We start from the raw sequence: 26,725 nt of genomic DNA, 5'->3' as shown, positions 1-26,725 counted from the left end.
GTCCAAAAAAATTAATTCACAACAGCAGCTACTGAACATTGAGTTATTGTAACCTAAATGCTAAATGACATTCTAGTTCTCCAGCAAAACAGTAGACACAATCTTTTTGTCCTCCATTATTCCCTTGGTATTTTTGTAATTCTAAGGAAATCTGGGTATGCCTCTTATACTCTTTACTAGAGGAGGCACAACCTGTCTGGTGGTCAATGGGAGAAAGAGATGAACATACCAAAAATTCTATTATGGGACATAAGTGGGTACTATAGGAGCCTAGAGGAGAAACTTAAACCTGGGATTATTTTGTGGGCTAAGTTTTTTTAAGTTCATTTGAGAGACAGATGGAGGGCAGGAGCAGAGAGAGAGGGAGAGAGAATTCCAAGCAGGCTCTGTGCTGCCAGCACAGAGCCAGATGCAGGGCTTGAACCCATGAACCATGAGATCATGACCTGAGCCGAAACCAAGAGTCAGACGCTTAACCAACTGAGCCTCTGGCTAGTTTTGAAGTAGGAACTAGAGAAATGGAAAAGGGACATTTGAGACAAAAATTATTGGGTGTGAAGTTACTGCAGGATGAGAGAGCCCACTGGGTTCAGGAAACTACAAGTGCTTTGATCTAGCTGGAGTAAATGCTGAACACGTGGGTATGCCCAGAGATGAGGCTGGGGATAGTCAGGGGCTGATAAACACTCAAATGATCAAGAGAAAGTGCTTGTTGTTATCCAAAACCCTGTGGGGAGCTATTGAAGGACTTAAATGAAGGAGAGTTACCATCAGGTTTGCATTTTAGAAAGTTCCTTCTGGCTGGGTTCTGAAAATGAACTCAAGTGTGGCCAGAATGGAAAGAGGCCATCTAGTTAGAAGATAAACACAGATCTGGTGAGTTGCTTCACCAAGCGGGGAAATAGAGAGGATAAATAACGGGAAAATACATTAAAGAGGAAGTAGGATTTGCAAAATTTGGTGATATAGTGAATACATGCAGGGAAGAACCCAAATGTGACTTCTGTAGTTCCAGCTTGACCTCTGAAAGGATAGTTGTACAAATCAGAGACTCCTAGGAGAACAAAATGAGTGCATATAAGCAAGGATGAGGAGCGGCTCAGGCTTGAAGACAGTAACTTCAATCTATCTGTGGGACAGTTAGGCAGAATACTCAAATAGACCTACATGGGTCAGGAGCTCAGCAAAAAGATGTAGGCTTGTGGAATCATCATATAAAAAGTAACCAATGGTAGGCATCTCGGTGTAATGATTGGGAGATTGGATATGAAATGGGAGGAGCCAACTACAGAGGATGGGGCCGAGGTAACACCATGCTCTAGAGGACAAACAGAACCTATGACAGAGCAAAGTGGGGTCAACCTGAACTCCCCTGCAATTCTTCCTTTATTATTGCAAGCCACATAGTCCTTCTAAATCGCCATAGTGTTGACCTTCTTACCTTATTTCATACGATCATTTGTGTATTCTTCTCCCATTGTTTCATGTATGAAAGTCTCAGGTCTGCCCTATGCCGATACTGTTTCATGCTTCCTTTAGGTGATCTTTTTACATATGGCACAGAGAGTGACAGTAAATGAAAGTCCTCTACTCAAAGCCTAGAACACTGAATGTTCCTCCAATTCTGCCTGACAAGATATGCAACCTTGAGAAAAATGTCAAGGTTGGCTATCATTTAGTTGAACCTATTCTAGGAGTCAAGCACAAGGCAACACACTTTATGTACCTCTTAATATTTTTGACAGATCTCTGAGTTAGGGCTAAGTCTTCTTGCTATGGTGATTATAGTAAAGTGAGGTCCAAAGAGGTTAAGTAATTTGCCACAAGTTAGCAATAGAAGACACTTTTAAACCAAAATTTGTTTTAAACCAGAGGGCCTGCTCCTTCTGGTGTTCAGTATTTCTTTTTGGGCAGATGACTATACCTCCTCTACCCTTATTGGTATTCTCACCAGTAAAATAGAGCTAAAAGTGCCTACTTTATCTTTTTGAAAGGGTTGTAAAGGTTGAACAAGCTATTTTATATGGTGATACACTGACTATTACAAAGTGTTATGGCAGAGAACTAATGCACAAATAGCCTTTTGCTTCTCTCCATTTCCCAGCCCCTATTCAATTAGGTAGGAAAAAGTAAGTAGTTGTGGAAAGCATGAGAAGTGACAGGCATCACTTCTGAGCAGAGGAAGTGAAAATTTCATGTGATATTCTCGGTGTCTTACTCTGCTGCAGAGGTGGAGGAAGCTGCATGTTCAGAAGGTGAAGACACAAGATGGTAGACACTCCATCAGCCTGGCTCTTCAGAGATCATGTGCAGAATTTTCTGCCATGTGGAAAGTGGTATCACTGTAGAAATAAACCTGTTGTGTTAAACAACAAAGATCTGAGAGTGATCTGTTATTGCAGCATCCACCTGGTTTATCTTGACTGACATAAATGCCATAAGTTATGGAAAATTATTGGTACATGTCAGTATTCAGTATACAGGGAGTGAGATAAGGCACTGTAATTAAGACTATGGGATGTGGAGCTAGAATACATGGATTCCAATTCAAGTCCTGCCATTCATTAGCTTTATGACCTTGGCAAGTAATTTCATGTCTTTGTGCCTCAGGTTCCTCATCTGTCAAATCAGTACAATATAACTTCATAGGGGCTTGAGGGGAAGTTAGTTAACACACGTATAGCATTTAGAACAAGGCATATGGAAACATTCAGAGACTGTTAGCTGTTTTTAGTCCATACTGAATTGACCCCAATTACAATTCAACTGTTTTTGGTTGACCTTCTAGGCTAAAGAGATCATTCTCACATGTACGTCCTCCAACAAAAATCATGAAGGAACCCTTCCTATCCTGTTAGGGAAATGAAAGGCAACGAGCAATTCAGAGAGCAAAGGGAAAGTGTTCTTTACCTCCGGACAATTGTTTTCTCTCTTTTCTCAGCCCCAGGAAGTGTCTCAAATGAAGAGCCTTTTACTACACCGAAGGAAACACTATAGATCTATCTCCCTAATGGAGGCCCATGGCCCAGTTTTGTACCACCCACAAGCAAAAAAATTTTAGTTCCTCAAGGACTATTAAAATACAAAACACAACACCATGAAACCTAATTTTAATCCTATTTATCCTAATTATCCTATAGCGCTTTATACAAAATTTGCTGATCCCACTGTATTGTGAAAACCCCAAGCCCTACTTCCCAACTCACTCATCCTAACAGGACTAAGGAGATCGCTGTTGGCAGGCACTCTATCACCTCTCCAGTTCACAATCATCGTCTCTCCCCATTATCTGCCATACTAATGAAATCCACAAGCATGAAAGAAAAATCTTCCTGAAGGTCTGCCTAAGAGTAAAGCAGAAGAAGTAGTCTCGTGTTTTTTTTTTTTTAATAGGGAGAATAACAAGATGTTTACTGAACTTTATATACATGAAGACTATCTTTTTCAGTACTAATTAGCTAATCCACCTCTTTCTTCCTTCCCATCTGTTTATAAAGTCGGGGTGCCCTGAAGGCAAGTACCCAAATTAGCAGACCCTGGCAATAGCCCTGCCTCCATTTTTCTGACTCTTTTCAGTTTATTCTTTATTAATCTGGGGCTTTAAACTACTGGAATTAGTGTCTTTTCCCCAGGAATAGATTGTCAAAAGCAGTGGACAATGAACAGGGTTTCAATCACATCTGGTTCACGGTAGTGACAGAAAAGAGAACTAAGGCAAGATTCCCTTCCTCTCCTCACTGCCTTGACATTTAAGAAACATAATGAAGGACAACCTTATTAAAAATAAATAGCAGGTCATCAAGATTTTAACGAAGGCAATAATTAAACCACATTGACCCTTGGATTAAACATTGCCTGACAGTTAAAGGCCATCTGGAAAGGCAGAGAAAAGCTAAATTAGCAGCTACCCCAGTTGGAGTCACCACACCCCCATTTCTTTCCCACCAAGAAAATCTGTTTCCATAGCCCTGGACCTCATCCCAATCATTCTCCCCTTGTTTACACCCTTCCTTCTGCAAGAAATGGCTTGTTTCCTTCACTCTGTTGAACCCTTCCTTTCTTCACTGCTTTATTAATACCCAGTTAAGACTTTCCAGCCTGGATCTGAATGATAGTTCCCAATTAAGTATCTTCACTCTATGAGAGATACCATATCAGTTGTTACTGACACTGACCTAACTCTGGAAACCTTCCAATGACCCTCAGCAAGCTACCTAAAATGAGACCTATTGAGCAGGGTTTTAAAACTACCATTTCTGAGATTACATCACTTCTTGGATTCTTGGGGTGCTCTTACTTTGAATTGTCCTCTCTCCCAGACTATCTTTTCTTCTCATACACTTTGTTCAAGGCTCAGCTTAGAACTCCCTTCCTCTGTGGAGCCTTGCCTGACAACTTGAGAAGGAAAGTTCTCTTGTTCCTATAGGCCCTGTAAGTCATACCAATTATGTTCTACAATAGATCTTTTATTGTCACCTTGTATTATTTGGCATTAATCATTTGTATTTTGTCTCCCGCATCAAAAAGAAATTCCAAGAGCTATGTCTTAGGTCATCCATATTCCCTACAGCCATGTAGACTGCCTCATACAAAACAGGTGCTAAGTAAATGTTTGCAAACATGATTGCTTAATGAGAACACAAGCTAGCAAAGTTAGAGCACGTGAGTTAGAGTTCTTTTCATTGCATTAGCTGCGATTCTCAAAAGTCAGTGAATATTAAAATCACTTGAGAAACCTTTAAAAAATTCATTTGAGAATGAATTACCCAACACCAGTCAACTCAAAACGACTGGGAATGGGAGCCAGACAGAAGTATTTTTTAAAGATCCCAGGAAATTTTAACGTGCAGCAAAGAGAGGTTTATGCTGAGCGAAGTAAGTCAGAGAAAGACCAACACCATAGGATTTCACTCATATGTGCAATATAAGAAACAAAACAAAGGAGCAAAGGGGAAAAAAAAAGAGGAAAACCAAGACAGAGTCTTAACTATAGAGGAGAAAGGACGGCTATCAGAGGGGAGGGGCATCAGGGGGTAGGTGAAATAGGTGCTAGGGATTAAGAAGTACACTTGTGATGAGCGCTGGGTGCTGAACGGAAGTCTGAAATCACTATTGTATACCTGAAATTAATACAACACTGTATGTTAACTGGAATTTAAATAAGAATTTAAGAAATAAAAAGTTTGGGAACAAGATGATTAACCTCAACAACCAAAGCCATGGAGCGAGCCCACATGCTAGACATTGCATTCAGTGGTACACCCACGGTGGTAAACAAAGACGTGGCCCCCTGCACTCATGGAACGTATGGTCTGGGAAGGGTCTAATAAACCTGCTGCCCCTTCCACTAGGATTTCTTTAGCGTGTCAGGGTCACAACCGACTATTTTAGGATGTGCATCATTTGCATTTACTGAGAATTTTTAGATCCATGATAATGTACTTTCCCCTTTTGTTATAAATGCTCTCTGGCCAAGTACGAGCTCTGATTTTCTTTGCAACAACCTCAAAGAACACAAACGGCATTATAACACACTAAAAAATAATGAAATAGAGGACAATGATGATTATGATTATGGCTGTGATGGTGGTATAAGTGGCAATTAAGAAATAAAAAGCCACTAAATAGAAAAATTCTTTGAATTTTAGTGTCTAATTGGATCTGGGTAAAGGAGGGAAAGACCTAGCCAAAAGGTTGTGAATGCCTTTTCAATTCCCCATAGAAATAGATTCTCTGAGTTTGTATTGAACCGTGAATTAAAGCAATCAGTATAATTTTATAAGCCTTATTTATTGTCCTTAAGGGGAAATGAATTAGATGGATAAATGCTGAATTGGGGTGTTGAAATGTTTTGTGCCTTATTCACGCTATGATGCAAGCATATTAATTGGAAGGCTGTTCTGCAGTGAATCTATTGGAAGGTAAACCTAAATTATATTAGCCCAAATTATCAGATTTTTCTGATCTTGGGCCCTCACCAGATTCTTTGACTAATTCACCCTCTTTCCGCTCATTTTTAAACTTCTGATTACTTTCCAAGACAATGTTCTTGAAGCCCATTTTAAATGCTCTTCACTCCAGAAGGGAGGCTGCGAGAACCGGAGGAAGAATCTGGTGCCAGATCGTTTTGCTAATGGAAGATAATTATTGTGATTATCTCATCCTTGCTTAAAAGCATTAATGGTAGCAAAGCAGCCTCTCTGACAGGGTGAAGTTTCAACCAAAATATGTTGACTCTCTCTGTGGAAAAACTTGTCATATTCCTCTGAGGAAAGACTCTAGCTAATTCCTAGGAGAAGACTACCTAGAATCACAGACCGAGGACTTGGCTGGATTAGCATCATCTCTGGTTTTGAACTCTGGTTTGACTACCAGGATGCTATAAACTTCATCAAGTTTGGAAAGCTGCATGGGTTCTAGTTTCCTCCCTCCATGAGAAGGGATACGGAGAAGGAAAAAAGATGGCATTATGGGCATTGTTTGAAAAATGCCTTTTATAACTGAATAGTGATTATGCATAAAATTAACTTAACCATGAAAAAAAATTGTAAATTCAAGGGATGATTATCCAGTGTCTTATTCTGGAGCAAATATTCCAGTCTCTACTTCTCTAATCAAGATAAGTGGGTAAAAGTCATAGCCCTAGTCTTCGACATGGGCAACCTTGAGTAGTTACTGAATTTCTTGTAGCTGCTTCAGCGTTGTCATCTTTAAAGTGGAGAAAACGTTGGAATTCTTTTTGTGAAGTTACCATAAGATCAATTCTAATATCTGACGAATACAACTCCTGTGCTTTCAAACAAAACGCTCCCCAAAACAAAAGCAAAACCCGAGAAGAAGAACCTAAATGCAATAAAAGAAAAATGCCTACTTTTACATATGATTACTAATGCATAGGAGAAATTAAAATATTAATTCTAAAGACCATCACAAGTGTAAAACACAGTGACCAGTTTTTGATTAGAATGTGATACAAGCCAGAAAAAACACATACAAGAAGAAGGTATGAATGAGTGGGACTAATTTTATTCAAAAATAAAAGCTTTTTAAAGTTAAAAAGAATTTAGTACTGACTCAAAAAATATAAGACATAGTTTCGGTATTAGAATAGGAGTTCAAAAATTGTCCAAAATATGTAATATATAAAGATTTAGGATATAACAGCAATTTTTAAGTCTGGGAAAAAGACTAAATGCATAATGTTACAAAAATTAGTTTTCAGTGGGAGTGGAAATTAGAAGAATTGCAATTGGATTCAAACTTTATTCCTTGTATAAAAACACCTAAAAGTTACTTCAAATAAATCAGAGATGCAAACATAAAAAGTAACAAAAATACAAAATCTTGTTTGGAATTTTCTTACAGTTTTGGTCAAGGGAATACTTTTTTTTAAATCATTAAACACTGTTTAGGACATCTGTTTAAAAGTATTTCAAAAATGCACAAAAGGTGGAACAAATCTGAAAACATTTCTAACACATGACAGCAAAGAGCTTAATGTTCCATGTAGGAAGAGGTTACATGAATCAGGAAAATAAAGATGAATAACAATAGAAACAAGACAGTATACAGGGAGGTATTTCACGAAAATTCATTTGGCCATATATCTACAAAAGAATGTTCACCAAAAATTTTAAAGATTAAAATAAGACACATTTTCTACCTGTGTGGTTGATCTAGATTTAAAGGTTTACTGACCTCCAGTATTGACCAGATTGCAAGACAGAAGCCACAGAGGGAAATAGGATTGTCAAGAAGGATTTCTTGTGTCAGTAGAAATGTAATTAGTACAACCTTTTAGGAGAATGCTCTGGCCCCATTTATCAGCACTAACAGTCTGTATATTCTTCATCCAGCGATTCTAGCCATGTACATTCACAGTACTGGGAAGCACATGTAGGAAACCCTATGTTAGCTCTTAGGAGTTAGTCTGGAGATGGAGAAGAGTTGGGGCAATTTTACTTCGAAACTCATAATTCTCTGTGTCATTTGACTATTGTTCTTATGTCCATTGTGTGCAAATGTAACGGTTCTTTAAAAAAAATCATTGAGACAATAGCATCTGCCTTTAAGAGCTATTATAAAGATTAGTGATAATATATGTAATATGCCCAGAACATTGCATAGCACATAGTAAATGTTCAAAAAACAAAGACTTCTCATTAGTATAGATTTTATGAGAAACATTCTAGCTCTTTTCTGCCACCCTTCCTTACTAGCTTTCTTAGGTGACCTTTTAGCAAAATCATTAGATGTCCTCATTTCCTTTGTCTAAACAATAGGATCCCCTACAATCTGGGAAATGAATAGAATTGGGGGTGGGGGGAGACCATAATCAAGGCAATAAATTTGAAAAAACAGTTATTAAATAGATAATACCAGTACTAGAAGAAATTCAGAATAACCTAGTTCAACTTTTTTGTTCTATTAATAAATAGAACAGTTTAAAATCAAACCGCTCCCCAAGGAGAGGGAAGTTATTTGCTCAAGGACCCAGGTTTTCAAGGCTAGGTAGAACCAGAACATACACCGATTAAATGGTCTGTTACAGGTTGGGGGGGGGAGGGGTGCAGGCTAAGAGATTTGGAAAAGATTCTTGAAAACAGAGGACTAACTCATTGTGGGGTAGCAGACACAGAAGGAACATATAGCCTCTATAACCTGTACACAGGTTCTGAAAAATGGTAATGGCCATGAGGAAGATCTGGGGAGCCCAAGCGAAGTGCCTGTTGTGATGGGGCAATAAATAACAATTGTGACTGATACTTCACAGGTTTGTCTCTGCTGCTTCTGCCTTTCTTTAGAATTCTCACAAGAAGGGTAAAGGGTACTGACATAAGAACCCAACGACCTAAGACCTAGCTCTTCCTCAACTCCCCATGGACTCTAGAATTTCTAAGCCACTTAACCAGAAAAGAGCTGACCTTTCTACCTCAGTCCTGTCTTGAGAATCAAATAGTTTGCAAGTGCTTTCCAACATCCAAGGAGGATTCAAAGTTAAGATACTGTCATTGGTAAACTTTCGTTTCCAGTTAGGTGCTGCCTTTACTAGAAAACCTTATTTAAATAGTACAGCAAGATAGGGGCACCTGGGTGGCTCAGTCTGTTAAGCGTCTGACTTCTGCTCAGGTCATGATCTCATGGTTTCGGAGTTTGAGCCCCGTGTTGGAGTCTGTGCTGACAGCTCAGAGCCTGGAGCCTGCTTCAGATTCTGTGTCTCTTTCTCTCCCTGCCCCTCCCCAACTTGTGCTCTGTCTAGGTCTCTCAAAAAGATAAATGTAAAAAGACAATATTTAGATAGTATAGAAAGATGCACCATGAATGTTTTCATAAAAAGTAGATATACAGAACACACAAAAATCAAGTGAAGACTGTTTACCTGTGGTGCTGAGGATAACACCCCAAAGAAAGACTAGGAAGTGAGCTCAGTAAATGCTCTGACCTTGTAGATCAAGTCTGGATGTACCCAGTGGCTGGCCAGCTATGTGACTTCCCAAGTTTGAACAGCCTACAGTTTTCAGCCCAAGTTTTTACTGTCCCTCTGAGAAAGATACGCAAAGATGCTCTCTCACACACAACATGGTCTCTCTTGATGCCCCCAAATAGAGGCAAAAACTCTATTGCGATAGTCATCTCCACTAATCTTTGCTTGCACCTGAGCAAACTACCTAACTTAAATGGCCTAGAAATAACCAGCTCTAGCTTGGATTTTCATTTATTGGGCATTTTGTAGGATGCATTTATTTTGTGCTTGCCACATATATCCTACTAGTGATAGTAGGATCATACTAGTAGCTTCCTAATTAAGCAAGTTTGAGAAGTTGTGGGTTTTTTAACTTCTTAAAGATCTAGAGATATAGAAGCCTACTTCTTCAGGCCTCAAGTGCATAGAAGAGTTCAATTCTGACTTCTGACACTCTGTAGGCCATTACTTTTGTGGAGTTCTTACATTTGTAGTTTAATCCCCTGAAAGTTTTAGGCTTTTAGCACAATACCCTATGTTTATGCAATTATGATAGGTCTTATTTTCATCTAATGTTGCTCAGTATTTGGTAAATGCTCCTTATGTATGGAAACTTCATTTCCTCTGCTCTGGAAAATTTTAAACCACTTGAAAATTTTCTTCCAATTTCCCTCTTCTCCCTGAGTCCTAGTAGTTATAGGGTAGATCTGAATGTTCCTAGACTATTCTCACCATTTCTGTCCTCCTTAAATACCTTTGTTAGCATCATTGTTAGTGTTGTTCTGTTTCATAAAGAGATATTCCACCTGATCTTACATATCTATTTGTCATTGCTGCTACAATTTTCAAGTTTTTTCCCCTCGGAAGGTAACTTTTTCGTGACATCTTATCTGGAGTACATAGATGGTGTAGCTCTTTGAAAAATGCTCACACAATTTTGTTTTCCTGTGCTTGCTTTAGGTGTGTCCATCATCTGCCCTGTGTAACGTTGGCTTTGCTAAAAACAGAATTGATGATCCTTAGCTATCCTTTCAGAGGAAATAATAGGTCACTTCACATTATTATATATTCATTTATTATTTTCTCTTATAGGAAGAATATTTCAATTTCTGCATGAAGGGGATAAGCCCTGCTGCAGTGAGGGGAGGGATTTGAGAATTTCAGGGTAACACTACCCTCTACATCATCTTCTATTCACCAACATGCTACCCCACCCTCACAGATGAGGTGTTCCTAGCAGAGTTTCGGTGTCCACTCTGAGAGCAAACCTCTGCACTTTTAGCTCAGGTTGAGGAAGGAAGTCCCGAAATGAGAAGGGTAATGGATGGGACTTAGGGACCTGAAGTTATCCTTCAGACTTGCAGACCATCCTATTTTCAACCTTGCTTTCAGATACACCTGATGGCACCAACAGCTGTGTGTCTCTTAGGGATCTACAGGACAAATAGCTCTTCTCAGCTTTTCCCACTGCTGTGTACACTCCTTTAAGACCTTCTAAGTCATTTACCACATGCCCACATACACTCTCTGCTTCCAATAGTTTGATGCTTTTGTCCTTTTCCTTGTTCTTTGTCCTTTAGGATTTCAATTGGTTCTTTTTTATCCTTTAGTTGTTTTAGTAAGATTCTCAGAAGGCCTAGAGCTAAATGCTTGTGCATGATCCATCATATTTAATCAGGACTGGAGAAATCTTGAAGGCAGTAAAAGGGTGAGCCGAAGATTAAACCTCCAGGGAATCACAATCTCTAAACATCTGATAGAATGCTCATTAAGCAATCACCTTTTTACAATACCTCAGAACGTTGCACAGATTATTTTGCCATACCCATGCAAAAAAAATTAAAGAAGCCAAATTCTAGGTTTAAAGCACCAGCACCTTGAAGGAGATCATAATCAAATGAAGGTCATAAATAATGCCTTGTTGAGTTTTCCAGATCCTCTGAGAGGAAGTTAAAGAAAACAGTGCCCCTTAGCTAATAAATATTTAAAAGGTACTGTTAAAATGACTAAGTTTAAAATGCCAGAAGAAATTACATCAAGATATAAATAATTTCTCCCGAATGGCTGGACAGTGTGCTTTGAATGGTCTTCATTGGGTTTTAAATTAAGGGATGACAAAAAACGTAGGAAGTACAAATAGATCTTCAAAACTGGGTCTTTCATAATCTTACCTTCTTACCTTTAACATCAACAGGCAGCACTGGACCTTTTCATTTTTGTTGAAGAATTCAACTTTCTTCCCTATTCACCCTGAGATGGAAATGTCAGAAGCATAAGGCTGTGCAGAAAGCCATTCTCATAGGAGACCCCAAATTTATGAGATACCCCTTTCAATACGGCATACTCTGGATCCTATGGGACGTTTCAATAAATTAAGTTAAAACCATTGACTTCAGGAAATGAAATTTTAGTAAACAACATTAAACAGCCTTGACAGACACAAGGGAATTATTAGTGTTGTTGTTTCTCCCTAGCTTTTCCCTGTCAAAAGCTTGGCATGCACCTTCTCCGTTAGTAAGAGATGAGAAAACATGGTATATACAGAGAGATTCTGATCTTATTAAATTGCAAGGGTATTAGTCATTTTGCCAAGGATTCAGGCCCTAAATCCTGAGGCTGTCCAAAGACCTAAGCACAGCTCCTACCAATCGATGTCCACACACAATCCGTCTTTCAGCTCCCACACAACACATTAAAACATAAATGATGCCATCTCCTCAAGCATTGCATCTAGAACTCCAATAAATAAAACCTGTCAATGAAAGTAGCTCTTAAAGGGCCATCACCCTCTCTGGCTACCCATTATCAAAGCTGGAAGGAGTAGGGCCTTATCTGGTCAGGCTTCAGATCATTACTCCACAAAGTATACTTTGTGCTATTGTTCTGTGATCCCTCCATGCATGTGGGGGAGTTGCAAAGGAATCTGCTTTGAAAGGATGACGCCGATTGTCCCAAAAGTAAAATATTTTTATTATGACAGCTAATTTGAAGAACAGCTGAATATTCCTAGAATAGACAGCTAAAAGTCATTAGAATATTTTTATCCTGTTCCTCCTTATGAAGGGAGTTCTATCTAAGAGGGAAAATTTTAGACTTCTCTAAAGTCATTATTTCTAAAAGAGAAAACCTGCTTAATAAATTAGCTCAGAAACGGCTGCCGCTTGCTCATAGAGCTATTCAATCCTCCCCACACACACCAGTTTCTCACACACGTGTAACATGAGCAGAGACATTTGTGAAACTCCAAATGCTTGTATTTTTTAAACTTGATTATTGTATAGCGCAAGGAGACGTTTACAAATAGCTATAGTTACCATTTTCCCTTTTTTTAGTGTTATGGAGGTATAGTTGACAATTCAAAATTGTATGTATTTAAGGTGTAGGACCTGAAAATTTAGTGTATGTATACATTGCAAAATAATCACAATCATGCTGATTAATGATCCATTGCCTCACATGTGATCTTTTTTTTGTGAGGGGATGGGGTGGGGGGCAGTGTGAGAACTCTTAATATTGCATATTTGAAATTTGCTAACTATATGCAGTGTTATACATTAGATCTCCAGAACGTACTCATTTTATAAAACTGAAGCTTTATACCCTTTAACCAACATCTTCCCATTTTCCACTCTCCCCAGGTCCTCACAACCACCATTCTACTCTACTACAAGTTTGGCTATCTTAAGTTCCATACACAAGTGAGATCATGAAGAATTTGTCTTTCTGCATCTGGCACTTTCCACTTAGAATTAGGTCTTTTAGGTTCATCCATGCTGTTGAAAAGACAGGATTTTCTTGAGACTGAATATATATTTCATATGTGTATTTTGTGTTATATATAAATTATATATATTCCTCACATGTACATATATACAGGTCTTTGGAAAGCCTCAGGATTTAGGGCCTGAATCTTTGGCAAAATGAACACTCATATGTAATAAATACATACACCCTCTATAGGCCCTCATATACCCCCTATAGACCTACATTATATGTACATGCACACATTTTCTTTGTCCATCGGTCAGTGGACACTTAAGGTTGTTTCAGATCTTGACTCTCATGAATAATGCTGTAATGAGCATGTGGGTGCAGAGGTCTCTTCAAGATCCTGTTTCATTTCTGTCAGGTACAAACCCAGAAGTAGAGTTCTTGGATCATATAGGAATTCTGGTTTTAATTGGAGGAATCTTCATACTGTTTTTCATCACAGCTGTACCAATTTACATTCTCATCAACAGTACACAAAGGTTCCCTCTTCTCCACATCTTGCCAACATTTGTTATCTTTTGTCTTTCTGGTAATAGCCATTCTAATAGGTATAAAGGTGCTGTCTCACTGTGGTTTTGATTTCCATTTCCCCAATTATTAGTGAAGTTGAGTACTTTTAGTATGCTTCTTAGCCATTTGCAGGTCTTAACTTAAGAAAGGTCTGTTCTGGTCCTCTACCCATTTGGTAGTTGGGTTATTTGGTTTCTTGCTATTGAGTTGGAGGAGTTTCTTCCCTATTTTGGATATTAGCCCCTTATCAAATATGATTTTCAAATATTTTCTCCCATTCCATAGGTTGTCTTTCCACTCTGTTGATGGTTTCCTTTGCTGTACAGAAGCTATTTAGTTTAATGCAATCTATTTTTGCTTTCATTGTCTGTGGTTTTGGTGTCCTATTCAGACCAGTTCCAAGAAAGTTACTCTTTAATTATCACTTATCATCTAGTATTTCCCTACATTTTCACTGCTTTTCTCAAATTTTTCCCACTCTATTCCACATCACATATTTACAAACAATATCATTAGATTTCATGTAAGATACTGGGGGAAAATGGGATGTTTGATTACTCCAAAAAGGCAAGTACAAATACATAGAATAGCACCAAAGAATCACAATGAAAATCTAAAGAATAATCATCTTCCCTTAGGACTAACACAGATTTTAAAAAACTGAATGACGGTCTTGAGACCAATGAAAGTGAAAACATACTAAGACTTATGGGATGCAGAAAAAGCAGTTCTAAGAGGGAAGTTTATGGCAATAAATGCTTACATTAAGAAACAGGAAACATCGCAAATGACCTAACTTTACATCTCAAGAAACTAGAAAAAGAACAAATTAAACCCAAAGTTACAAGGAAGGAAACAAAGATCAGAGTGGAAATAGAAACTAAAGAGACAAAAAAGATGAATAAAACTAATAGCGGAGTTTTTAAAGAGAAACAAATTTAGCAAGGCTTTAAGTTACAGTCACTAAGAAAAAGAAAACTCAAAATTAGAAATAAAAGTGGTGAGGTCACGACTGATACTGCAGAAATACAAAGCATTATAAAAAAATACTTTGAACAAGCATTCCTCCACAAGCTGGACAATCTAGGAAAAAATGGCTACATTCCTAGAATCATACAACCTACCAAAATGGAATCATCAAAAAATAGAAAATTAGAATTGACAAATTTTTACTGAGGACATTGAATCAGCAATCAAAACATCCCAACAAAAGTCTAAAACCACATGGCTTCCTTGGTGAATAGTACTAAACATTTAAAGAATAATTAATATCCATCCTTCTCAAACTCTCTCATTCTCCCCCAAAAAAAGAAGATAGGGAGGGAGAGGAATACTCCCCAAACTCGTTTTATGAGCCCAGCATTACCTTGATACCAGAGGCACTACAAGAAAATTACAAGTCAATACCCCTGCTAAATATGGAAACAAAACTCCTGAACAAAACATTAGCAAGTGAATTCAACAGTTCATTAAAAAATAGACCCTATGATCAAGTTGAATTTATCCTAGGAATACAAGGATGGTTTAATATCCACAAAATCAATGTGATATATCACATTAACAAAATCAAGATAAAAATCATACGGTCTTTTTTTTTTTTATTTTTTTCTTCAACGTTTTATTTATTTTTTGCGACAGAGAGAGACCGAGCATGAATGGGGGAGGGGGAGGGGCAGAGAGAGAGGGAGACACAGAATCGGAAACAGGCTCCAGGTTCTGAGCCATCAGCCCAGAGCCCGACGTGGGGCTCGAACTCACGGACCACGAGATCGTGACCTGGCTGAAGTCGGACGCTTAACCGACTGCGCCACCCAGGCGCCCCCATACGGTCTTAATAGATGCAAAAAAATTTTTTTCAGCTTTTGATCAAATTCAACATCCATTCATGATAAAAGCGCTCAACAAAGGGAGTATGGAAGAAACATACCTCAACATAATTAAGGCCATATAGGACAAGCCCACAGCTAACATACTCAATGGTGAAAAAGTTTTTTCTGTAAAATCAGTAACAAAAACAATAATGTCAACACTCACCACTTTTACTCAACATACTACTGGACTACTGGAAGTCTTAGCCAGAGCAAGTAGACAGAAAAGGTAAAAGTAGAATTTTCACTATTTGCAAATACTGTATACTAAAAACCATTAAGACATTGATGAAAGATAAATGGAAAGATATTCTTTCATCAATTCAGAGCATTAAAGTGCTCATACTCCAAAAAGAAATCTACAGATCTAATGTAATCCCTATCAAAATTCTAAGGACATTTTTCACAGAAATATTACTATGGTAATCATTTCACAATATATAAAATCACTGTTGTATACCTACTACTAACACAGTATTGTAGGTCAATTGTATCTCAATTTTAAAATCTAGTGGCTGGAGGCGCCTGGGTGGCTCAGTCGGTTAAGTGCCCAACTATCAATTTTGGCTCAGATGTTGATCTCATGCTTCATGAGTTTGAGCCCTGCAGTTTGAGAAAGGACAGTGCTGAGCCTGCTTGGGATTCTCGGTCTCTCCCTCTCTCTCTGCCTCTCCTATGTGTGAGCTCTCCTCCCTCAAAATAAAATAAACTTGAATTATTAAGATCTAGTGACTGGATGAAAGAATCCAAAAACAAATATTCCAACAATTGGGTAGTTGGGTCTTAAAATTTATGTTTTATTTGATGCTTTGGAGGAAGACACAGAATCAAGGAGACTGAGATAATGGACTCAGAGTTAAAAGCAATTTAGAGAGGTTCTATTTTGAGCAACTCAACTTGCAAGGAAAGATAAATCTCAGAAAAATTGATTTGATTGAGGTATAGAATCCAATTTTTAATCTCCGAAAGTCCATCAATGGTAGAAAAAAATAGAAACATATGGTGCTGGCCTCAGATTCATAAACGATTCCAATATAGGTTTGTGAGGCTATTTTTACATTAAGTCATTAATTTCAACATAGATATAGGTCTATGGAGGTGAGAAAAAAATACTTCTTTAAATTCATGTTCACTCATATCGCCTAGAATGTTCTATTAAATCTCAATCTTCTAGTCATGTTGAAATTTGAACAACCTTATTCTTTATTTTAAATGATAAAACAGTGTGGTAAGTTATAAATAACACTCACCACAGTTTTTTTTTAATTAATTTTAACAATATTTTTCAAGATGAAGAAATGTCAATCTCAGAAGTGAAAAGGTTGGGTTTTTCTTAATCCCTGAAAGGTCCAGAGCCTCTGATTATACTCTTCTCTTTAGTGACAATCTTGATGCCCCAGGAGAGAGGAAGGTGGTAAGAAAATAAATAATACATCAGGCAGTTTGAGGCAAAGTATTCAGAGACAACTTCTAAAAAGAGCTCAGTCACATGGCATGGGAATTGTGCTTTCTTAGAACCTGGAAACTCATCTGCAGCCCAGCAGCAGCATCTCCCAAGAGTTATTAGAAATGCAGACTCTTGGGCCCCATTGTGCAGACTTATTAAATCAGACTCTGCATTTAAGTAATATCCACAGGGGGTTCATATGCATGTTAAAAATTGAGAAGCACGGCTTTAGAAAAAGATGTAGTCCAAAAACTTCCTTTTCCAGAGGAGGGAGCAGGTTTGGAGATGGTAACTCCTATAGAGAAGGACTCCATGGTAGAAGAGTCAAGATTAATCCCAATCTAGTCTCCTCAACCTACTATTCTTTGGTTATTAAAGTTCCCAGAACTGTAAGTACAAAGTAAAGAACTATACCAACATGACCAGCCCAAGGACTAGGAAATTAAGGGTATAGCCAGTAAATATAGATTTAGGATGTCCTTTTTAGGAAATTCCTCTCTAAACTAGGCTTCAAGTAATTAAGTAATTGATAGTTGGGTTCATGGTTTCACGCACACATTCTTTCCAGAGATAGATATTTTTAGTGTCTACTTTTTACCAGGAATTTACCATTTAAAAGAAAATTCTCATCAGATATTTCTAAGAAGTACTGGTAAGAGTCTTGGTACTTTATAGTAGTGCTAGAGTTTTTAAGAAACTGAATACATAATGCAGAAGGATGTATAGAACATTTGCAAATGCCTTATTAAGTGTGATTGCAATAGAAAATCCAAAGTAACCGTTGTTTAGAAACAAGTAGCATTTTTTTTCCCCTCTAATATAAATGTTGACAGTGCAGGGCTAAGCACTGGGGACAGGATTCTCTCTCTCATTGCCCCACCATACTTACCAACATGGTCTCCACATACACTAAGCCAAGAAGGAAGAAGTAGAAGGTCCTCTTTAAGGACTCTTCCCAGAAGTGTGCTGATCTCTGCCATTTACTTTCACTGACCACAACTTAATTACATATCTACACCCAACTCCCAAGGAGCCTGGAAATCTAGGCTTTATCCCAAGTGGTCATAAGCCCACTTTAACAAGCCACATGGGGTTTTTCCTTCTAATTAGAGATTATGTGGTGATTAATGATGTGTGCTTGTTGGCGTATAGGACTTCAGTATCTTCTTTTCCCTTTAACAGTTTGTCCAGCCTCTACACTAACAACAAGATGACTTGAGAAGGAAATTCATGAAATTCTGCTGCTGTGAGTTCTAAAGTCCTCATTAATGCAAAATTAACCTCCAGAAATCTCTCCATGAGGTCTGACCCTCTTAGGACTTCTGTTCCTGAATTTCCATGCAATGTCTCTAAATACAGGTGTCCTTACATCTGTATCTGAAATGGATTAAGGCAGACTGGCAATTCATTAAAACTTCCCATTTTTTATACTTTACACACTGATGGTCTCAGAACGTGGCTTTTGACCTTGGAAACCTGGCTCTGGATATATTAAAAAAAAAAAAAAAAAAGAAAGAAAAACCTCAGTTCCAGATCTATTGTCTTTATAGCACATGCAAGCAATCGGTTTTGATACACTAAAGCTGAGCATTGATACCTTGGTTTGTTTCTCAGAAATCCTTTCTCTGAAGCCATCAGAGGGTCCCAGAGCTGCAAGTGCACTCAAAGAGGGTTGTGAAGGGGGAACAGATTGGCTAAGATGTTCATGTGTATTATTTGGCTTCCTCAATGAACCAGAGCATCTGGCATTTATCTGAAAGTGAATGGAGAACTTTGTGAAAAGGACTTGGAAGTACTTTATTTAAATCCTAGGTCTTGGTTCCTTTTCCCTGCAATGCCAGCATATCTACACTGGGAGAGGATGAAGAATACAAGCCAAGACTCCCTTATGATGTGTATACTATAGATTTGGGATTCCCCTTCCCCGCCAAAAAAAGAATTTAATAGTTTCCTCGAGGCAATAAATTTACTGCAACCTGTACCCAAAGTCTTATAACCTTTTTTGATGTAGTTGTCCAGTATTCTCGCACCGGCCATGAGGAAACCACGCCTATTATTGGCACCAACCCTCATTTCTAATAAGCAAACAGATATTCCTGGATGGGGACATGGGGAGAAGGCCTTAGGAGCATTTGAACAACTAAAGATCCATACCCCAAGTGGAAAGCAAGAAGAAATGTACATAGCATCTTGACATTGCTTCATGTTAGACTTGATTTAAAGTAGGGGAATCTGGAACCTTTCTGACCAGTCTTTGTCTTGGTGTCCTGAGGTTTATATCCATTGCAGTTCAAATAATGGAAATAAAATCTGATCCAGAAAGGGAATTTTCCCTAACTTTGGCAGATCTGAAGACAGCTACTAAATGTTTTGATCAAGGAACTGGCATGATCAAAACAATGCTTTATAAAGATTCATCTCTCCTAGATAAGAAAAAGCCAGTAGTGTTAACATTCCTATTACAACCTAAGATTTTAAAATATGTGTCAGTAAGGCATCTTTCATGTGTAATTCAACTCAAACTCATTCAAAACCCATCTTTCAAGCATTTATCAAGGTAATTTAAAGCATCTGTCTCCTGGGTGTAATTTTTATTTATTTAATGACATTGGTCTTCTTAATGGATTCTGGAGTACACTTGAATAGGTAACTCTTAGTATCTACCTTTCCAGCTGCCTATCGGTGCCCTTGATATTTTTCCCTGGACCTGTAGAGAACTAACCTTATCATTTGTCATGAAGAACACCATCTTGCCCTCTTAATGTCTATTAATAGAGCTAGTAAATCAGCTCAGTGTGATCTCAGACTCTGCTCTCCCCTTTCTAGCTGCCTACATCTAACAAGTCCATCTTGCTTTCAAGAGGTCTCTCACATTGATCCTTCTCTATTCACAGCTCTAATTCAGTCTTTGGTACTTGTCAAAATTCCTTCCACCTCTTTCTTCTTTTAACTAGTTGTGTTCATGTACAGATCTTCTGAGGGATAGCCTTGAAAATGTTCCTCTTCAAAACCTTCACTGATTCCAGGTTACTCACAAAGTCTCTAGGGTTAAGTGATTGCTAGATCTACACATCTGGATATGTATGTATTAATAGTACATTATTTCATTAAAGTCAAGTCATAGAAGACAGACTATAGAAACAACCACCACCACCACCCAGAGGGCTCCTAATGAAGTCAGGAAAAAAAAAAATGGCATGAACTCTTCCTAATCAGACTTCTAGTAGAAGTTCCCTCCCCTCAACAAACCATTCAGGAAAACCCTGAATCAGGTCTATGAAACCTATTTTGAAAACCACTGGGCTTCTATAATATTTCCTGGCTTTAATATTTTAGAATTTTATTAATGCATATAATGTCTAACAAGAGAATCATAATGCCCAAATCTTCAAGACTCAAGTACAATGTCCCCACTGCTGAACCTTCTAATGTGCTTTAATCTCTCACCAATTTTTCATTTAACTCCCCAGACCAGCTAGAACTTATCTCATGGTGGTTTTCACCTTCTATCCTGGGACAAATTGAGAAGTTCCTTAAACCCAAGAACTTTGCTAATCCATCTGGTAGGGAAGAGCCTTCAAGCTAATAAGTGATTTTTTTTTTTTAACTGAACTGGGCAGAATGTAACCTTTGGGCATAGCCCAGAATGCATCAGAGATCAAGGAGGACCTGCCCTGCTCCTCTACAATTTGGAAAACATTTTAATTAAATGACTATGAGGGGACTCCAGCAGCAGCAAATAGGCTGCTAAATAAAAAGGTGACTTTGACCAAAAACACAATGGTGCAAAGTTAGAGAGAGAGAGAGAGAGAGTCTACAAACCCACCTTCACTTCTGACACCAATTCTAAGTTCAGAGGCCCCTAAGACCACAATGGAATTCAGCAATATTCTGAAAGACCCAGAGCTCACTGAAAGCTTTTATACTTGGTGTTATGGTTTATTATAGAAGGATATAGATATCAGCCATAGAAAGAGACATGGGGCAAAGTTCCAAGCATGAAGCCTCAAATTGTCATCTCCCAGTGGGGTCACAGATAGCACTACTTTTCCCAGAAATTATGGGAAACACACCTCCCAGTGACAGCATTCATGGTGTCCTACCAATCAGGGAAGCTCACTGAGCCTTGGTATTCAGAGTTTTTATTGGGACTCTAGTATATAGTCGCAGTAGACTGCAAAAGTTCCTGACCTCGGTTTACAGACTCTCTGGGAACCAAGCTGATATTGCATGAGCCAAAGTCTCCATGATAAGTCACATTGTTAGATTATCTAGTGTGACCTAAGGTCTTCATGCAAACAAAGATATTCCAAGAGTTTGACGATTATCTTCTAGACTCCAAAGCAAGTGTCTGAGCAAGGTTAAATTCTTAACTACACAAATGGAAATTGGATAACTGGAAAATACAAAGGAGGAAATTCCTCACCCAGAAGCAACCTTCTTCACAACTCAGATTCAGCCACTTAGAATAAGAGAGATGGTGTGAGTGGGAAATCCTGGACTGCACCTGTGGTTAGAAAAATACTAATGTGAAATAGTGCACCATCTCCCCAAAAGTGGTCATCTGGTTCCTTCCTTGGTCAATGTGAAACATTCTTTCTGGTTTTAGTCCCCCGAGAATGTTGGGATAACACAGGATTAAAGTAAAGTTGGAATTGCTGATTCTAACCCAAGTATGACACTCATGGAATACCACCTCCTTTTAAAGGTAAAGCACTCTTTCTGAGACACACTGCCTTGGCAGAAGTTTCATAACCTAAGATCGAAATAGTAGAGAAGACATTACAGTGTTTTGCAGAAAACAAAATTTCCTCCCTAGAACGTATTTCCAGGACATCTCTCCTTCTGCTTTGTCTATTGGCCATACTCCTGGCTGGGGAAGTATAGATAGGGCACCTTTTTTATGAGGGCAAATAGTAAGCACAATTGGCAACATCTGCTTCCCCCCCCCACCCAGAAAAAATATATCACACAGCACTCAGTCTCTATCCTTAAGAGACTCATTTCCCAGCCCTAAGAGGGCAACCGTACCTTAGAGCTCCTCCCCTTCCTTACCTGATCTCTCCCAATGCTTGGGTACTACTCCTCTTTGTTAACAGGTGTATAGCCCAAAAATTCTCTTATGATCAATCCAATATTCCAGGGAAATAAGAATACTTGTTTTCAAACAATGAAACATTGATTATCAGTTTTAAATAGCAAACATTTTATTAAAACATTAGAATTTTAAAAACACAACCAGAGATTCTGGCTCAGTGATTTTAGGGTAATACCAGAGCGTATTTTTTTAAAGCCCTCTAAACCATCTGATCCAGACTTCTAGCTTAGAAACCCTAACTCGTACTAGTAAAACAACTTGTATACTAAAAACCAAGTCAGGGGTCCCTGAATGGCTCAGTGGGTTAAGCATCCAACTTTGGTTCAGGTCATCTCACAGTTCGTGGGTTCAAGCCCCTTGTTGGGCTCAGTGCTGACAGCTCAGAACCTATATAGAGCCTGCTTCAGATTCTGTGTCTCCCTCTGTGCCCCTCCCCCCACTCTTGTGCTCTTGCTCTCAAAAATAAACATTAAAAAAAAAAGTCAGGAGTAAGAGCCCTACTAGATGAGAACATTGCCACAGTTCTGCTTAGGCTACTTCATCTTAAATACTTGACTAAGACGTTCAAAGTTCTCCTCTAAGAACAACAACTATAACATTTCCTTGACTTTGCCCTTATAAATAGCCAGTCGTTTGGACACCTCGAACTTGGGAAAGAACCACCGGTATTAGAATAGCTAAAGCTTAAAGCAAAACAGGAGAGAGATTCACAAGACCTTGTGATGGCCAGCAATATGGAGCCGCTCGGACTCTCCTCTACCATCTGAGGCAGATGTTGTTGCAGCCACTTTGGAGAACTAGCAGGTTCTACCCGACAACTTCCGCCTTTCCTCCGAATCATCCCTTGCATGTCTAACATATATCCAACAGGAATGCAAATATATGTACATCAAAATACATGCACAAGGATGATCGGAACAGCATTTTTCATAGTAGTCCCAATTTGGGATCCGAATTGATAAATTGTGAGGTATTCATACAATAGGTTATGAGACATGAATGAAGTAAGCAAAATACAGCTGCATGTGACAACACAGATGAAGGTCTTTGTGAATCAAAGAAGCTAGACACCAGAAGGAACTACAGAATTCCATTTCTACCAAGTTCAAAAGCAGGTAAGACTTATCTATTGTGGTAGAATCAGAATAGTGGTTACTTTTGCTGGAGGGGGGGGCAAATGGGGGAGGTTCCTGGGGTGATAATCATGATTTCTTCATCTTTGCTGTAGTTTCATGAGCAATTCACTTTGTCAAAGTTTATCACACTGCACAGGCATGCTTTGTACATTTTTCTTAAAAATTTTTAAAGTTTATTTTAAGAGAGCATGGGCAGAGAAAGAAAAGAGAATCCCAAGCAGGCTCTGCACCCTCAGCACAGAGCCCAATGCGGGGCTCGAACCCACAAACTGAGATCATGACCTGAACTGAACAGAGATGCTTAACTGACTGAGCCACCCAGGCACCTCAACTTTGTATATATTTTTCTTATTGTATTTTATGTTTTTGTTCAGTAGGTCTTAAAAGGAGAGTGAGAACTACTAGCGGAAACATCTGTGGCTACTTAATTGGGGTCATTCAGGAGCAGCCAATAAGTAATACCTGGGACCTTGACAAAGTAGATCTTAAGCAGCAAGTGGTGGCAAGGGGAACCCCAAAGGGGAATTTTCTAAGTTCCCAGGACACTCTAAGTCTTCAGCCTTCACCATCCATATGGAGGATACTTGACCTCCACCCCCACTGCTCTAGGAAACATATGGACCTCCTAACACCAGCCTAGTGGAACAGTTTCAGCTCTTTGGAATGCCCTAATATGCTTCCCAGTCCTTAACTGGCCAGCACCATGGGGATGCCAGCACAAAAAACTTTTCTTTCTCCTGTGTGCAGTTTTAAAACTTCTAGATAGAAAGTGAGGGTTACACCAGGACTTCCAGTCTTCTGAGGGGTGAGGTGAGAGTAATTGACTATAAACAGGATAAAGGGTCACTCTTGGTGGACATAGGGACCCTCTGCTGCAATATTGGAACACATTCTACAGGCACTAAAATGATGCACAATCATTATTCAAGAGCCTCTCCAAACAAAGGTAACTTTGGCCTTTGCTGGTACCTCCAGTGACAGGAAACATTACCTCATGGGAAGAGTTTAAGTTATGCCCTGACAAGTGCCAATATGGATAGAATTACACTAATACCTAACACTAATATGGTGCTGCCCACATGCCAGGAAATGTTGAAAGAGAGCTGTCAAATGAAAGAGACAGAGCGAGAAAAGCTTATTTAATTCTCCTGACAAATCCCATAGGATAGGTATTATTATCTTCCACATATGCAGAAACAGCAAAGAGATCTCCTACCTTGCAACAGAGAATAAATCAAAGAGAAATAGACCCCAGGGGGGGCTTCAGATCCCGTATTTTTAACTACTATATTTTAGACTCTCCAAAAGGGAAGAGGAGTATACAGGCTTCCCTTGCTATCCAAAAGTTGAGCATTTGTAAGTTGAAATAGAGCAAAGTGCAGAAGTAATTACCAGCTCATAAAAGCAAAACTCCTTTTCAGATTTCTTTTAGTGAAAACAGGTCCTCATGCAGACCTTCTGTAGAAGGAAGGTGGCATAAAGTGAACTTTCAGATAGTGGGGGAAACCCGTAGTTTTGCCTCCTCTCCCTGTGTCACTTGCTAGTGCCCAGACAGCCCCCAGGGATGTGCCTCTGCTTTACCACCCAGTCCCTGAAGTTTCTTCTGGGCTTAGACTAAGCTCCTTCAAGCACGAGGGAAGCTCTCCATCAGCACTACGCTCCGTCAGGGACCAAGTGAGCTTGCATATCAAGCATTAGTACTTGTCACCAGGGCATTTTACACAGAGACCTTTTTCTCAAGAACACCCAAAGCTGGACATTGGTGCTTAACTCTATGGTGTACCTGCCACCAGTGCTATCTGTCCTTAACCAAAATTCTGGTATTGAAATTGAGGTACCCATAGACTTGCCCTTAAGTTTCTCCAGGACCAATGTTCCCAGCATGCTACCATCCCAAACATATTAATTTTGAACATCAAAATGAGCCTTCAGACCCAGTCATTTTCTCCCAGAAACAACCTCTGGGACCCTTAAATATGCGACTCCAAATACAAAAGGCAGGTAGGGTATTTCCATAGCCCCTTTGCTCACACGGCAGCAATGTCCACATTCCAAATGCCAGTGAAACTGGTAATAGGAAGCTTCCCAGCTGCAGTCTAAACCCCCGACAGGTGCCCAATTTAGGATTTACTGAGAAGCCACCAGGAACCCCAAGCTGCGATATATTATACCGTGTACCAATTTGTGAGATAAATCCTCAAAGGTAAAAACCACCAGTATATATTCAGTCCACAAGGATTTTCTCAGCACTGTGTGAGGAATACTATCAACACAAAATTAATGCGCGCACACAGACACACACACACACACACACACACACACACACACACCACTCCTGTAATAAAAATGGAAAACATGTTATTTTATTAAATGACACACTGTAGGTTAAGACCTCATGGCCAAAATTACTTCGTTGGGGAAATAATCCAGAAATGAGCTGGGGTGGGTAATGGCCTCCCTTAAAGGAACACACCTGGGGCTTCTCAGTGGCCCATCACACAGTCACTAAGGTGACCATTCTGCAGGAATGGCACAACTCAGCAAAAGCGCCCATATCTTTTATTGAAATATGCTTTACCTTGGGGACCTTGGTCTACACTGACATGCAGGAAACTTAGAATGAAAGGCTCAGCTCAGGGAAGCCAGGCCTGGAAGGTTTCAAGTCTTTCGGAGACTAGAGATAGGTTTCTTCCTGGGATACAGCATTAGCCCTGTCATCTGGATGAGGCATATTCTCCTAAGAGATTTATCTGGATTGAAGATAAAATGTGGATCTCTTGACTCCCGTGTTTTCTTAGTTGGTTCTGAACTCCGGTGGGGAAACTATGATTGTTACTCAGAGAGCCCCCTCAAACCTCAGTGCCACTCCACCGCCAGAAAAGCCTCAGACAAATGCTTCTCTGGTAGGTTTAGCATAGGACCAGCAGTCCCCAAATCTCCTCCTGCTAGTACTTCTATATGTAGTTTTGCTGCAAATGCTTGGCTTTACTATTCTGCCACTTCCACTTGCCTCTGGTTCCACTCAAATACCATAGGTCCTTCGATCAGTGATGCTCAACACTGGCTACCTCTTCAAGGCAGCCACTCAAATGGACTCTCTCCGAAATGGCTTTTCATTTTGACTGGAACAGGAAAATAAACACCAACAGATGATCACAGCTATATCCGGCACAGCCATCAGGGAAGTATTCTAGTATTGTTTTAATTTTCCAGATTCCCAAAGATATTCTTCTTCTGCTTTATATCACCCAAGCCTTCCTTTGATCAGGCAGCTTACATAGGAACAAGCCAACAATACATCCCTTATCCCTCTATCACTGAAGAGGCATTAAAAATTCAACTGCCTCTTCTTAGTGAACAATTATCTCACTCATTGGCTTGATTCACTGATCTCTTAATGACAGCTTTCCTGCTGTTTCCTTTGAATGTTTA

General features: G+C 39.1%; 1 long non-coding RNA gene across 1 annotated transcript in view; it reads right to left on the bottom strand.

Moving 5' to 3' along the window:
• Positions 1-16,208: 16,208 nt before the first annotated feature.
• Positions 16,209-26,725, bottom strand: part of LOC123381439 — a 28,640-nt gene continuing 18,123 nt past the window's right edge. Inside the window, exons 2-4 of the long non-coding RNA XR_006588407.1 lie at positions 21,486-21,566; positions 18,657-18,812; positions 16,209-18,541 (exon numbers count right to left, since the gene is read on the bottom strand). This is a non-coding gene — a long non-coding RNA (uncharacterized LOC123381439). The remainder of the gene's footprint in view (positions 18,542-18,656; positions 18,813-21,485; positions 21,567-26,725) is intronic.

This window comes from Felis catus, chromosome D3, assembly GCF_018350175.1.
Source record: "Felis catus isolate Fca126 chromosome D3, F.catus_Fca126_mat1.0, whole genome shotgun sequence".
NCBI lineage: Eukaryota > Metazoa > Chordata > Mammalia > Carnivora > Felidae > Felis > Felis catus.
The sequence above is the reverse complement of the archived record's forward strand: the minus strand, read 5'-3'. Positions and strand labels throughout refer to the sequence as shown.